This window comes from Orycteropus afer, unplaced genomic scaffold, assembly GCF_000298275.1.
Source record: "Orycteropus afer afer isolate SDZICR_OR568_19922 unplaced genomic scaffold, OryAfe1.0 scaffold00126, whole genome shotgun sequence".
NCBI classification, from domain to species: domain Eukaryota; kingdom Metazoa; phylum Chordata; class Mammalia; order Tubulidentata; family Orycteropodidae; genus Orycteropus; species Orycteropus afer.
In genome coordinates, this window is record NW_006921713.1 from 8055363 (window position 1) to 8067660 (window position 12298).

The following is a 12298-nucleotide window of genomic DNA, read 5'->3' on the forward strand; positions in this document are numbered from 1 at the left end:
AATCCTTTTCTGGTTTCAGGATATGAGTCAAAGATAATATCCATTATGTTATTTAAAAAAACACTGCAGAGATTCTTCTCTTTGCTATCATAACCATGCCTGGACTTCTCCTTTTGGAATTATGCCATCTCCCAGAGCAAATAATTACCACCACTCATCTGTCAGTCTGTCATGCTGTGGTGTGAATATTTTGTAAGCCATTTTATTTAAATAGTTTTTAAAAGAATGACCCCAGAAGGGCTTTATTAAATTAATATTTTATTAAGTAATGAGACAGTGTCATTGACACAGTGTCTGCAACAATGAGCTCAAGCATTGCTATGTTGTGAGGATGGCACAAGACTGGGCAGTTTTTCATTCTGCTGTGCATAGGGTCAGTATGAGTCTGATCAACTCGAGGGCACATAACATCAACAACAACCCAGAGCTAAAACTGATATTCCCTTTCTGCCACAACCTAGCACTTTGCATCTTAGTTTTTCTTTAAGCTGCCTCTGTTGTTCTGGTCCCTCAGCCTTCATTGCCTCCCTCCCTAGTCTGACCTTGTTTTCACCCATATCAATAGTATTCTCACCAGCAATCTCTTCTTTCTCTGGGCTTCCCACCACACTTGCCTTGTTTATCTAGCTCTATATTCCACATCCCCATCATTCATTGTCTCCAAAAAGAGAACTCTATACCCATGCTGAAATACCCAAATTCAATCCATTTAGTGTCGCCTGAACCCTACCCTACCCTACCTGCTTGGACATTTTTTTTTTTAATTTCTCCAGGGTTGACTCCCTGCCACATTCTCCAAGTGTGTGTTAAATTTGTTTTTCAGGTTCCTTAAAGCCTGAAATCTCCTCCCCTGCCTTTAAACAGGCAGGAATTGTAAATTTCTCTGGTTCTTTGCCATCTTTTGCCCTCCAAACTCTGTGCTCCTCCACCCCATGCTCTGATATGCACCCTTGACTTCTGGGATGCACGCCAGCCAATAGTACTTCTTTCTTTTACATCTTTGATCTCTTCCACATGTTCCTGAAAACCATCTCTAAAAACATGACTTCTCAATCCAGTTAGATTTTTGTCAAATAGATACTATGTCCTCTTTCCTTCATCTCCCATCTAGAAAGTCTTTAGGCATTTTTTTTAATGCCAATAACACTTTAATCATATCTGCCTCGGGGCAGCTATCACAGATCATCTTATTTTATAGTTAGTTATTTAACCAAGTACATTTCATTTATACACCTCATCTGTCCCACTAGTTATAAGCCTCCTGTAGTTAAGGGCCATGTATTTATTCAACTTTGTTTTTCTCTCATACCCCCTAACAGAGCACTTTGTACTTGCAAGGTACTTATAAATATTTGATATCGTTATTATAAATTATAATTGAAAGGGATTTTATTTTGCCCACAGGGTACTTGAATCTTCAGTAAAACCTGAGGATGAGTCTCTACATTTATTTCTTTATTTCTGTACCTACACATAATTATAGCAACACACTATATGTATATGATTCCATGTTATTATTTTGAATATGAATGTGGATTTTTCTAAGTCATAATTAGCCTTTCTATGTTATTCAGTGACTGTGTTGTGGTTAGTAGAGTGTACTTGGAATACTAACTCGACACAAACCAAGTAAGTGACTTAGCAGGAGAGATCATGGGGAACATTGATCAAATGTTAAGTTTCAGAGCTTTTCAGATGCCTTCAGTGGAGCTTGTATCCAATTTGTAGACTACTCTTTTTCTTTTTTCCTTTTTTTCTTTTTTCCTTTCTTACATTTACAATACCAGAAGGAACTTGTAGCAATTCAGGGTCATGGGTCACAGTAATATAGACCCAAATGGTGGCATAATAGGACCAACATATCATGCTGCATGCTTGGTACTTTACACATTTGTATCTATGCTAGGCTAGAGTTTGGGGGAACTGTTGTGCTGTTCATGACCTTATCTTGGTGATATTTCTTTTCTGGGCTTTGTGAATTCTCACATATCCCCCATCCCCACCCCCAGTATGTTTCAGTACTTTGTTCTTTTTTATTGTTGAATAATATTCCATTGTATAGATATACAATGTTTTGCTTATCCATTTATTGGTTGATAGACATTTTGGTTGTTTCCACTTTTTAACTGTTAGGAATAATGCCACTGTGAACATTCATGCACAAGGATTTGTGTGGACATACATTTTCAGTTCTTTTCATGTGCTTGCTGGCGATGTAAATATTTGGGAAAATGCCTATTCAAATCCTTTGTCCATTTTTTTTATTTGGGTTAATTGCCTTTTTATTATTGAGTTTTAAAATGTATGATTTGGAAAGATTCTCACACTTTCTGAGGCTTTGTACACAAAGCCACTTCTCCTAAATAGAAGATGAGAGTTGAGGTAATTGAGCAGTTTCCCTTGATCTCTGTAATGTGGGTTAGAGTTTGAATGAGTTGGCTCAGAGAGAATTTTGGTCTCTGTGCTATCCCTTTCTTTGTTAATGCAAAGGGATTCATTACCGTGGGGGAGACAAAATCACCTCTCATTCTGTGGTTCTCCTGTCTCTTTATTTTCTGAGCCCTATTCACCTTTTTTCCCTCCCTTGATATTCTACTCAGTCATCTACAAAGGCATTGTTAAAAATTCTCATTTTCCCTTTCAATTTCCTAATTTTATCTGTCTTTTTCTCTCACCCTACCTCCACGTCTATCAACCTTCTTATTCTACTGCTTCAGATCCCTTCACAGTTATCTGACATAACTTCCACGTTGCTCTCCATTATTTGTTCTAGTCCTTCTAATCAGTGCCAGTCTGTTTGTCACTCTGAAGAAACCCTTGGAGCTGGTACAGTCCTGTCATTTGAGCTGCTCCAATAACCCATCAAGCTCCCTTTCCTTCTGGCCAGCCTCTTCTATAAATCTCATTATGTCATTGGTCATGCATTATTCTCTTTTGGGAGGCATCTTCTGCCACTGTGTGCTAATTTATAGCATACTATAGAGAACTAAAGTCAAATAAGTTACAGGCAGTGACAAGTCTCTTCTTCAAAAAAGTGAACGAAGTCTATTCTTTATTGAGACAGGAAAGGGTTAGAGGAATCAGTATTGGAAAAAGGGGGCAAAAATATGAAAAAATAGAATATATCCTAGTGAAAATTAAAATGTAAGCCTAAAGGGAGATTTTTTTTTTCCTTCAAGAACTCTATTGAGGTTGGAGAGTCCTGCTCTAGGAGCTCTGGTAGCATAGTGCCTAAGGCACTTGACTGTTAACCAGAAGGCTGGCGATTCAAACCCACCAGCCACTCCTCAAAAGGAAGGTTGGGCAATCTACTTCCATAGTGATACTGCCTCGGAAACCCAAGGAGGGGTTGGAGGGGTTGCTATGAGTTGGATACGACTCGACGGCACATAGCAACAACAGCAGCAGTCCTGCTCTTGGTAATGAGGTAGTTAACATTTTAAAGTAAAATCTAGTCCACTATACTATGAAGCATGTTATTTCACTGTTGTTGTTATATGTCTTCAAGTTGAACAAAATGTCTGATGGGAGGGTGGAAAGGAAGCCATTTTCGTGAAGGAGAACATTCCTAAATTTCTGCTGGGTTTATTGAAAGGCTGAAATCTCAAGAAATTTAGAATGTATTCAGAAAACAGTTTGACCCATGTGGTATTCGTGTAAGTTTTAGCTTGTAAATACCTTTAAGTTTGAGGTAGGACCAGAAGAAGGAAAGGGCCAGGGGTCTACACAAGTAAAACTGGGAGCATGCACATGAGTCTTGGTTCTCCCTAGTTACTGGCTTTAATGATAGCTTCAGAAAATAGGGAACCTTCAAAGAGCAAGACCCAGAGCTTCCACATGGCCATTCCTTTAGTCACCCCCAGGAGAGAAAGTTTAACTTGGACCTTATTTCCTGGGCATAATTAGACTGAGAATAGAATTATACTTATTATTTTCCTTTTCCACTCGTACATTGAGAGACAACAAGAGATGAAGAATAAGCAATGAAGACAAATTAAAATGCAGTTTTTGAGCAATACCCCTACCCACATACAGAAGCCATTTTAACCAATGACAAAATTCTAGGGAAGTGTTAGGAAAGCAAGAACCACATCATGGCTGCCTTGAGCTGTGATGGTGTCCACCCAGGCATAAGTAAGGAACCTGAATCCAGCCATACCTGTGAGGTTCTGAATGTCCACAGAGAGTCAAGCCATCTTAGCCCTGAGCCAGTGTCTGGACCCTTCAACTGACAACACACAGAGAGCCCCTATCATGACCTTGGGCAGTGAGAGAGTGACTCACCACATAGCCCTATGCACAGAACCCAAGCTACCAGGCTGTGTGACTCCATTTGTCCTCTTTGCTTCAGAGATCCAAAGTCTCTGAAATCTGACAGGAATGTAGCTTCAGGGGACGTGGTCACAGGAATGTGAATGTGCTGAACTGCCTGCTTTCCTTAGATAAGAATATTACATGTTTCCAGAAAGGACATTTAAAGCAAAGTATGCCTGCCTGAAACCTCAGTTATATTCAGAGCAGTCTGTGCAGTTAGTTCACTGTCATTGTCGTTGTCACATTTTAATTGTCATTTATCATTTTCTTTTTAAATCAAGGGCTATTTTAATGTTCCTTTTGGCTGTGATGTAAGAACCATCTGCAAACCAGAGACTGGGCTATGATGCTACCTCTGGCTGAGTTGTATTCTCAGTAACTTATAAATTGCTTCTACACTCCCACAAGAACAGTACAACTGCACTGAACTCAGTGCCTTGTCCATGTTCTCCCTCATGCTTCTACACACCCCATGCATGCGTGCACACACACACTCCTAACAAGCAGATCCCAAATTGCCAGTCGCAATCCCTTTATAGAGGAAGAAGGATACATTCTTGGCAGACAAAAGTATTCCTTTAGAACCAGATGGATGTATTGCAGTCTATCAAGCCAGAATTTTCTCTTTTGCTCTACCTAGCCTATGGATCTCTGACACCTCAAACCTTGACAGAAATATCCAGGCTTTATGTGAAGGGACTATTTTCTTTGTTTGTGATGCAACAACCTAGTTATCCTGCCGTGACTGTCCCTATTTTACCCCGTGGAGTCTCGTGGTCTTCTGATGTCCTGTTAATGGTTCAATGCTAAAAGGATGGAGAAGCAGCATCCAGGCTTCCTGAGAACAGACAGTCCTGTTGTTCAGGCACACTCCTGTCTATGTGTACCCACAATGCTTCTTGAAAACAACATGAGCTGGGATGGAGAAGTCTGTCCTCAGTGGGGGTGGGGATAGGAATGAGTGCCTTAGAAGACTCACTAATTTTTCCTTTATATATCTCCCAGGGTGAGGAGCAGGGAAAATATCAAGACTGCATGTAGTCAGGAAGCAATGAGGATGGAGAAGCATTCAGGTAGGACTCTACTGAGAATAACAAAACAGTATACACACAACTGGAAGTCAATCAGGGCACTTACAGCTGTTTCTCCTCATTAACTTTTCATCTATTACATTCTCTTTTTCAGTTTATCAATCATGAGGTATTCTACATTCTTAGTTAGCTCCCAGAAGCCCACCAGTCTCAAAACACACACAGAGATACACAATTAGTATGGGAGGTTGAGAGAGCTTGAGTATGTACATGGTATTTAATGTTTCCAAACCAGAATCTAACCATTTCTGGACAATCCCTCCTCCCCTATATTTTAATTGCTGAGATGGAGCCTGCATACATAACTGGGTACTTTGGATCAGAGAAAAGAGAACAGCTTTGTTACTAGACACTCCTGAGACTCCCAGGCACTTTCAATGATCAGGGCAATTGCCTCTTAGTTATTTCTTGGTAGCAGGCAAAAAGAACAAATCACATAGGAATATAAAAAGTTACTCCTTCAGTGTTTATAGCTTAATTCCTGTGTTTTTATTTTTTTAAAAAAGGCACTGGATGATGGAAAGTACTAGCCTGGTTTCTGTTAACTTCTCCTTGGAGAAGATGGGGTTTCTCAGATCACCAGCAGCCCACATTGGCCTCCACCACTTTTAGCCTGAGGCATAAGTCTGAGTAGCCATGAATTATAATGGATATGGGATAATTTGTCATATTCATTTGTCCACATGGCCTATTGTGGCATGAAAACTTTTGATTTTATAATTGAATATGTTGAAATACAGCAAAATTTTATGATTAGGCAAAACTAAGGTCATATTGAAAATTCTTGGCAGAACTAACTTAATTGAATTTCCAACTCTCAGCTCAGAGTAGTACTGCCTGAATTGTCAATGCTACCATAAGTTTTCAGCATCTAATGATGGAGAAAAATTGTGAAAATCAGACAGCTGATGTAGCCAAATCTTTCCCATGGAAATTCTTCTTCACAGAACTATTCACACACATATACACACAATCCACTTAAGTCCACAGAGACAAGACAGAAGTGGCAAGAACAAATAGAGAGCCTTGAAAACCAAGTAAGGGATGGAAAAGTTCTTATAATTACACAAAGTTGAAGGTAAAATAACAAAAATGTTTTTGAACTTTGTGGATTGAGACATTGTGAATAATTTTTTTATTATTGAAAAATTTTTATGTAGCATGTAAACCACACAAATAAAAAGCTCAATAATTAAACTGGGACAGAGGATTTCTTCCAGAGGTTTACATGGGCTGGGGAGTCTTCAGGAATGGGGATAAGGGACTCAAGATATGAGCAGTTCTGGTCACCCACAGTGAAGAAGGCAACCTTAAGGGAGAGCCCTTACATACTCCTTCTGGGTACCTCTATCTAACTTATTCAAGTTCAACATAGCAAGTATGACTCCAGTATTAAGGCATGAGTTAGTTCTGGAAGCAAAAGTAACAGTATTAGGCAGTTCACATGCACAATGAATTCTCAGACCCACAATAAATAATTACCACCTGCCTAAAGCCTGGTGGAAGGGTTACAAGGGTGTTCTGAAGACTAATAAACCTCACCTGAGAATCCTTATGAACCCTTGACTTTGCCCCAAGATTGTAATGGTGAAAATTCTGTAAGCACCCAAGGACCAGAAAATCCTGCAGCCAACTTCTGCAACTCACTTGTTGAATGCTATGAAGCTAAGAAAATAGTGATCAGACTTTCTAAAGAGGATAAAGTGTATAGTTTGTGCCATATAACAGATGTTGGTTCATGTACAGAGCATTCTGCTTATGCCAAGAGCAGTGAAAGGGTTTCTATGAGCGTCCAAGCTTAATGTACAAATATTTTTTTTCACTTCATGAGTCCATCTTGTCACTAGAGGGAAGGCAGGAGAGGGAGCATTAAAGTGGAATAGTGGAAGAATAGGGAATCTTCTATACCATCAGCTGAACAGTGTAGTCATCCCAGAGCCTGGTTTAGGAACTTAGTTTCAGGAGATGATGAGTAGAGAGAGGAGAGGAGGTAAGTTTCATTTTCATACATGGAGAGTGGGAGGGAGTGGACACTAGACCTCTCCTTAAGCTCAAAGTATAGAATTGAGCCAATTACAAATATTGTTTATCCTTAGCTTTTTGCCTCCCAGTAGGCCACACGAAATCATGATAGTACCATAGTAAGCTAAGAGAGAGGAATAGGAGCTATTCTACCCTGACTCCATAGTGACTTCATATTTCATACAAGGATCATTATAGGAACATGGACTGTGACCTTCTTTAATGATGAGTAACAAGGCCAACAGCTGATGAGCATTTGGAGCATCTCATTCCCCTGAGATGAGCAGTCCGTGCCTCACAATACAGTTATATTCATTTAGGAATGGGGACAATAACAGGATTCACCAGGAACCTAAGGGCATGAACAGAGAATTATGTAATTGAAACCAAAAGCCCTTGTACTTAGTATTAAAGATTAAAGTAGAGATGGGAAAAGCTCAAGCATAGCTTACAATAGAGTAGCTCGGGGAAGTGTCATGAAAGAAAAGTTTCTATAAAGAAAATCTAAATGTGCACAAGGCTAAGGCCACCAAGAATATGCATAAAATAAGGGCACATTCCCACCTGAAGTAGATTTTCAGAAGCCAGAGTGCTAAGTATTCTACAGAAAGGCAAAAGAGGATAAAGTCAATTTCAGAGTACAGGAGTGCCACATGAATTTAAACTCCTTCCTACTGAGCCTAAGGTGTTGGTTTTGCTTCCCAAGCCAAAGTTGTCAATTTGGTCATTGGCACCTGGACAGCTCACACCTTTCCTTGGCTTCTTCCCTTCTGTAGCTTACATGAAAGAATAACCTATATAACTTTGAGTAAGGTCCAGCGGACAGGAACCAGATACCTGAGCAGAGGGTCGAAGATGTGCAGGAAATTCATCCCAGAGTTTCAACCCTGAGCCTGAGGAGAAAAGTCTCCTGGAAAAAGGTGTATGCCCAATAACTTCTAGCTGGAGGTGGTGGTGGTGGTGGCGGTAGTGGTGGTGGTTGTTTAAGACTTATGGTCTCTTTCCATCAGTGAAAGAAACTATAGCAATGATATTTTCTGCAGTTTTAGGAATGCTTCTATCCCAGCAAGATAAATGAGACCAAAAATGAGTTTTCTGGGACAGTCATAATTGTTTTCTGATTTCCTTTGTTTCTATTTCATTTCCTTTGTCATATGGTGGGGAAATCTCCCTGGTCCAAAACAACCAAATATCCTTCTGGCAAAGGTTGGCATAGAAATTAATGAAGGAGGAGAATCAGCATAATTTCATTGACTCCCAACTGACTTTTGGGTTCTTATTCTCTCCCTCAAAGCCATCTCTTCTTCAAAACACTTGGTCTTCTCTTTCCTCTCCTAGACAGCTATGACTTCAAATTGAATTTGTTGGTGCTAAGCAAAAAGAATGATAGCTGTAGAAGGAAATAGACCAAAATAACCATATGTTTTAGTTACCATTTAAACTTAAGAACGGCCTCCAGGTTCCTTACACAGAAATTCTTCCTCCCTTCCCAGCCTTCTTCTATTGTTCTTCTGTTGTTCTTCTATTGCCCAGTCATGGTTTTGGTTCCCCTCCCCACTTGTCTTCTCCGATGACAAGGATATATTCTTTATGCTGCATTCTTACCTCAACTAATAGATTATTAAAAATAACTACCAGTAGTAATTTCCCATGGTTTCCTTTCTTCTTTTCTTTTTAACTTGGGGAGATGGAGAAGGTAAAAAGGAGAATGATAAGCAAACAAGAAAAACCTTACCAATGCTTCAACTCAAGGTAAAGTGCTGGAAAAGTGAGTGCCCTCCAGTGATAGCCTGCAGCTCTATTGTACTGGAAAGGGATGTGTTCTGGAATATCAAGTAACCTCTGTGAGAGTGTGCACAGAGACTTTGATAGAGGTGCTTGTCATGTGTGTGAGACATTTTGTGGTGGTTACTGTTTTCTTTCTCTCATTTCAAGATACAGCCTTGTGTGAACAAGGATGATTGGGTTTCAGTTTGAATATGCTGACAACATGATACCAACCTCAGCTCTCTTCAGCCATAAGAGGGAAGTGTTCCAAACATCTTGCCCAGTGTGTTGTTCCATGTAATTTTTCAACCATTAATATTGTGCGTCTGTTGTAAAAGCAGAGGGAAGGTGGAATGGGAAATAGACAACCAGACAGAAAGCTTTGTTCTGAAAATATGTTCATTGCTGAGCTGAGAAAAAATCTAGGAGCAAAGAAGAAGAATGTTGGGGTGGGATGGGGTGAGGAGTAAAGCGATGAGGACACCAACATCTAAATGTTCTAGTTTGTTCCCAAGGAGATTTGTTTGCCATTCTCTTTGAGCTACCATTGAGTGCTCAGAAACTATGATAGAATGACTTTAGAAAAAGACAGAGGATTCCTTCCAAGAAGACATTGCTACAGCATTGTGCCTTGGCTCTTCAAAACTGTTTTACAAATCTGTGGGGCAGCTCCTCTTAAATGATTTCTATTCTGAGTCAAGAATATTCTGAGCAGAGGAGCCTCATACTTACTGTGATTGCATTTGCTTAAATTGGCAAGTCAAAGGGCACGTTGGAGAACAAAATACATCAGGGGAATAGAGTTAGCTGAACTTTTTTTTTTTTTAATTTCAAATTTGGAATGATCTTGGGCCTACAAGTTAGGTCACCTCTGAGACAGAAAATCTTTTAAATAAAAGTATTGCTTCCCATCCCTAGCAGAAACACCAGGCTTCTAATCTTACTTACTTTAGAATAAAGTAAGGAAGGAAATTGGTGGATTGAATTACAAATAAGGATTTTAACCAATTGATTTAATCCTGAGTCTTACATATGTTAACCTGGAATTTACTGACTCAGACAAGATTTTATAAGCTAGTGCATACTGGCACTTTCAGCTGCTAACTAAAGGTTGGTGGTCCAAACCCACCAGCTGCTCTACGGGAGAAAGATGGGGCAGTTTGCTTCCATAAAAATATATTGAAGGACAGTAGATCATATATCCTAAGTAAACCAGGAAGATTAAAACATTAAATAATTCTCCCATATATTTAGTCTCTGTAAATTCTGTAGTAGCCAAAACGGATTTGGTAGGTAGGCAGCAAAGAAGCAGAAGTGTAGAGAGCCATTGATTAATAGGTCATTTCTTTTCTTAATGATTAAAAAATAATAAAGCCAAGGACAGTTCTCAGATCAGAAAGGAACATTGAAAGTGAGTTCTGCATTTGCCATTTAGAAATTTATTTAAAGGTTAGAATGCATATCTACATTTAATTTTTTTAATTGAAACTTCTATTTTGGGGAGATTTGGCCTGCAGTTCATGAGCATTCTTTGGAGAATGCTTTATACATGCATTGGTATGTATGGAGTGAGAACCCCATGACAGGCTTTTGGGTGCTGGGATACAAAAGTCAACAACACAAGGTCCATACCCTCATGAAGTTTACATACTGATGAAAGAAACAGGCAAAAAACAAATAAATATGGTGATATGTTTACATCAGGAGCTCTGGTAGCATAGTGCCTAAGGCACTTGACTGCTAACCAGGAGGCTGGCGGTTCAAACCCACCAGCCACTCCTCGGAAGGAAGGTTGGGCAATCCTACTTCCGTAGTGATAACTGCCTTGGAAACCCAAGGAGGGGTCGCTAGGAGTCGGGGCCGACTCAATGGCAAATAACAACATGTTTACATCAGAAAATGCAAAGTGCCTCCTAGAAAAATGAAGCAGAGAGGATAGGGGGTGATAGGATGTATGTGAGGTTGCTACTTCTAATAGGGGGCTCTGGTGGCTTCTTGGTTAACACATTTGATTGTAAACCAAAAGGTCAGTTGTTTGAGCCCACCAACCCGGGGCACAATCTGCTTCTGTTAAAGATTTACACCAATAGAAACCCTATGGGCCAGTTCTTTTCTGCCCTGTAGGGTCACTATGAGTTGGAATTGACTCCAACTTGGTTTGGCTTTGGTTTTTATAGGGTAGACAGGAAATGTTTCTATGAAAGGTGGCATTTGAGCAGAGGTTTGAAGGAAATTAGGGAGTGAGCCTTGAGGATTTTTTTATGAAGGGTGTTTCAGGAAATGAGAAAGCAATTATAAAGCCCCTGAGGTCAAGCTACAAGCTTGGCTACTTGAGGAAGAGCCAGGTGGCCAGTGTGAAAAGATGAGTATGAGAGTTGAGGTCAGAGAAGTGGCAGTGACCCAAGTCATGTAGGGCATTGTAAGCCATCACAAGCATTTGGGCTTTTACCAAGATAGAGATAAGAAGTCAATAGAAGGTTCTGAATAGAGAGTGGTATCTGACCTCTATTTGAAAAGAATCATTGTGACTATTGTGTTGAGAAATAATGTGAGAAGGTAGGCAAAGGAAGAAGTAGAGAGACCATTAGGAAACTATTGTGATAACCAGGTAAAAGATAATAGTGGCATGGGTCATAGAGATAGCAGGGAGAGAGATGAGAAGTAGTTGGATTCTGGAAATATTTTGAAGGTAGAGCTGAGGGTTTGCTGATGAATTAAATATAGACTAAGAGAAAGACTTGACAGCACGTAACAACAACAACAACAACAACAAGAGAAAGAAAGGAATCAAGAATGACTCTAGGGTTTTTGGCCTAAGATACTGAAAATTTGGAATCACCATTAATAAAATGGGAGAATCTGAAGGTGAAAATAGATTAATTGTACATTCACAGTGTCCATTAGACATCCAAGTGGAGATGCCAATTCAGCAATCGGATATAACCTGGAGTTCAGGGGAAGGGTAGAGTTTGGCGATATAAATTTGGTACTTGTAAGCTTCTGGATGCCACTGAAAGCCATGGGACTGAATCTGGGGAGTGAATGCAGATAAAAGACACACTGATCCTTAGGGGAATGTTCAGAGCACCAGGAGATGTGAAAGA